The sequence below is a fragment of the Octodon degus genome, unplaced genomic scaffold, assembly GCF_000260255.1.
Source record: "Octodon degus isolate 3935 unplaced genomic scaffold, OctDeg1.0 scaffold00461, whole genome shotgun sequence".
Lineage (NCBI taxonomy): Eukaryota > Metazoa > Chordata > Mammalia > Rodentia > Octodontidae > Octodon > Octodon degus.
The window spans coordinates 40631-43630 of record NW_004525037.1 but is presented as its reverse complement, the minus strand read 5'-3'; the positions used below and the strand labels follow the sequence as shown (position 1 = coordinate 43630).

The 3000-nt window shown below is 43.6% G+C and overlaps 1 non-coding gene across 1 annotated transcript; it reads left to right on the top strand.

The window, feature by feature from the left end:
- Window positions 1-2866: 2866 nt before the first annotated feature.
- On the top strand, window positions 2867-2938 carry Trnaq-cug. The gene has a single exon. It is a non-coding gene; the product is annotated as a tRNA-Gln (tRNA).
- The last annotated feature ends 62 nt before the right edge of the window (window positions 2939-3000 follow it).

The window sequence follows — 3000 nt, the reverse complement described above, 5'->3', positions numbered from 1 at the left end:
TATCCCTTTTTTTGGTTAAGTTCCATCATTTAAATATTATAGGTGTGTAAACTCAGCAAAATATTCTAAAAGAGTTCAGTAGTCTATAACAGTATTGGATCTTCTGCTTCACAGGCAATGTCAGAAATTGTTTGAAACAGGGTCTCACTAAGTTGGGCAAGTGCTCTGGCTGTTTCCAAGTTGTGATTGTTGTAACTCAAAAATGAGGCAGGCTCAAAAGTTTTAAAAGTGCTTTATTTTAGCTGGTACCAGCAGCAACACAAAAAACAAAGTGCCTAAGTGCGCACTGAAGGGGGGGGGGCATGGGGTTTATAAAGCTGAAGACCACACAGCAGGTGGGGGGAACAACTCGGGAAGTTCAACAAGTCATGGCGTCTGTTGAGACTAAATATGGTTATAGGTCTGGAGTGGGCTTGGGAAACAGAAGTCACATTGGGACTCCAGGGTGGGATGGGGGCTGCTGGAAACAGGTGTTCTGTGAGACAAAGCACATACTGGAACTCAAGGATGGGATGAGGGACTTGGGAGGCAGGAAGTCATGTTTTACAGCAGCTGACATGGATCACTAAGACGGCGCATACAGAACAGGATGGCAACGCTTTGGTCAGGTTATAACAGTGAAGTCTTGCCTCAGCCTCCCATATCGGTGAGGCTGCAGGCCTGGGCCAACTTACTAGCCTCCTATTTTCTCTTTAATTGAATATTCTCTCCCATACCAAGTTATCTTCTGCCTTACTATAGAAATTCTATTTAGTTAGTTAATGAACTATCGAGTACTAGAGGGTGAACCTGGGGTGCAACTGATTTAACTGATTCCCATCTCCTGTCTTTTTTTATTTTTTGAGACAGGATCTTGCTAAATTATGTAGGCTGGGACTGGCCAAATGGATCAGCAGATTAAAGCACATGTTTAGGCAGACGCACAGGCTGCAGGGTCCACAAGGGCCAGGATCCCTGGGCCTGCTGTACTGGCCCAGCCCCAGGGGACACCTGAGATAGGGATTGAAATCGGGCTTGGTGATGCACCCCTGTAATCCCAGCATTAGGAAAGCCATAATCAGGAGGATCCCTAGGAGTCCAATCTACAAGGTAAGAACCTGTAGACCCTATACACCATGTCCTAAATACAAAAATGAATGAAGAAATAAATTATCTAGGCTGAGCTCAAACCTGCTGCCCTCCTGCTTCACCCTCTTGAGCAGCTGAGATTATATCCCTGTACCACTGTACCACAGCTTCTTATTTTATAAGACAGGGTCTTGCTTTGCGGGTGAGGTGTCCTGGCCCTGCCCCAGGGGCCAGCTGAGATAGGGATTGGATCCTATAGGATCAGCCATTTCTTTATAACATTCTAGCAGGCATCCTGTTGTACACAATATGTTCACACCTAAAGTACACCAACTTGTTTGGGTTGTCATAGTGCTTGAGATTGAAGCACTAGGCTCTTGTGTGTGGTACACCCATGCTACCCCTGTGCCACATTCTTCACTGTAATCTAGGACTTTTTTCCCATAATTTTATTGAGAAACAAATAGCAATGAGACAGTTTCAAACGAAATTGGTAGGACAGTTTCAACAATTAACACATTGCATACATTCTTCCCAGTGGTTAATTGCTGTGCTAGATGCAGACATGATATCCTATTTACAAACACTATTAGAACAAATCCCTCCATTCCCTAAGAGAATGTAACTATACAACCTTCCTAACCATTTGGAATACACAGATACAAAATGGACATTCATCTGTATTCCCTTTTTTGTTAAGTTCCATTATCTGAATATTATAGGTGTGTTAACTCAGCAAAATAGTCTAATAGAGTCCAGTAGACCCAATTATTATGGACTAATGGACTCTTTTAGAATACTTTTTTTCCATTTAAAGACAGATTCGCACTATGTAAGCTGGTCTTGAACTCACTATGTAACTCTGGCTGGGCTCAAAATTGTGGCAATCATCCTGCCTCAGCCTTCAGACTGCTGAGGTTGAAAGACTGTACCACCAGCCTTGGCTACTAAAGCATTTTAAAGCTTTATTCATTTTAGAAATGTTCCAAAATCAACTTCTTTGTATAATCTTGTTTTTCTTGTTTGGATTTTCCAGTCTGGGAATCAATCTCAGGACCTTCTGCTTGCCAGCTAGATGCTTATGACACTGAGCTATATCCACAGTCCTGCCATAATGATTTCTAAATTAAATCACTATGGAAGTTCCAGCCAGCTGCTGTACTAGCTCAAAAGAACTGATTCTTTGTCCTTATAAAAACAGATTTAACTCTAATGATGCTGATTTTATCTGTTACATTTGCTTGGGAAGAGTTGCCAAATAAGTGGTATTTGGGCTGATGAGCCATTGAACAGGCAGGGTTTTATGGTCTGACTTGAGTATTTTATGTAAATATTCAACTTGGTTGATTCCTTTTCATTTTAATTCCATAAAAAATATCTGTGATCAGAAGCACTCTAACTAAATATAGCAAAAATAAGGAACAAAACCCATCTTCCTTACTGGCTGCCAGGTCTTTCCACCAGTTCAGGTCGGGTACCAGGATTGGAACAGAGGGGCTGCGACCAAGGAAGCCAGGAGCTCCCAGGTCTGCCCTGAGGATTCCTGGCCTGGTGGGCAGCGGGAAAAGTGGGAAGGGCAGGAGAAGGAACAGGACGCTGCAGTTTGCAGACGTGTCCCACAGGAATATGTGGTCAAAGGAGTGGGAGCTCTGGGTGGCAGTGGAGGCCTGCAGAGCTCCTGCCCTGCCTCCATCCCCAAGTGGGTGTGAGGTCATTAAACGCCTAGGGGCAATTGGCGAGCATGCTGACATGCACATCTTCTTTACTTACTTGTTGTGACAGGTTAGACACTTATATGCGTTCCATGGTGTAATGGTGAGCACTCTGGACTCTGAATCCAGCGATCCGAGTTCAAATCTCGGTGGGACCTTTCTGTTTGAACTCGTGGTAGGACCTTTTTGTTTTGTTGAGCTGAACACAATGTTCTTTCAG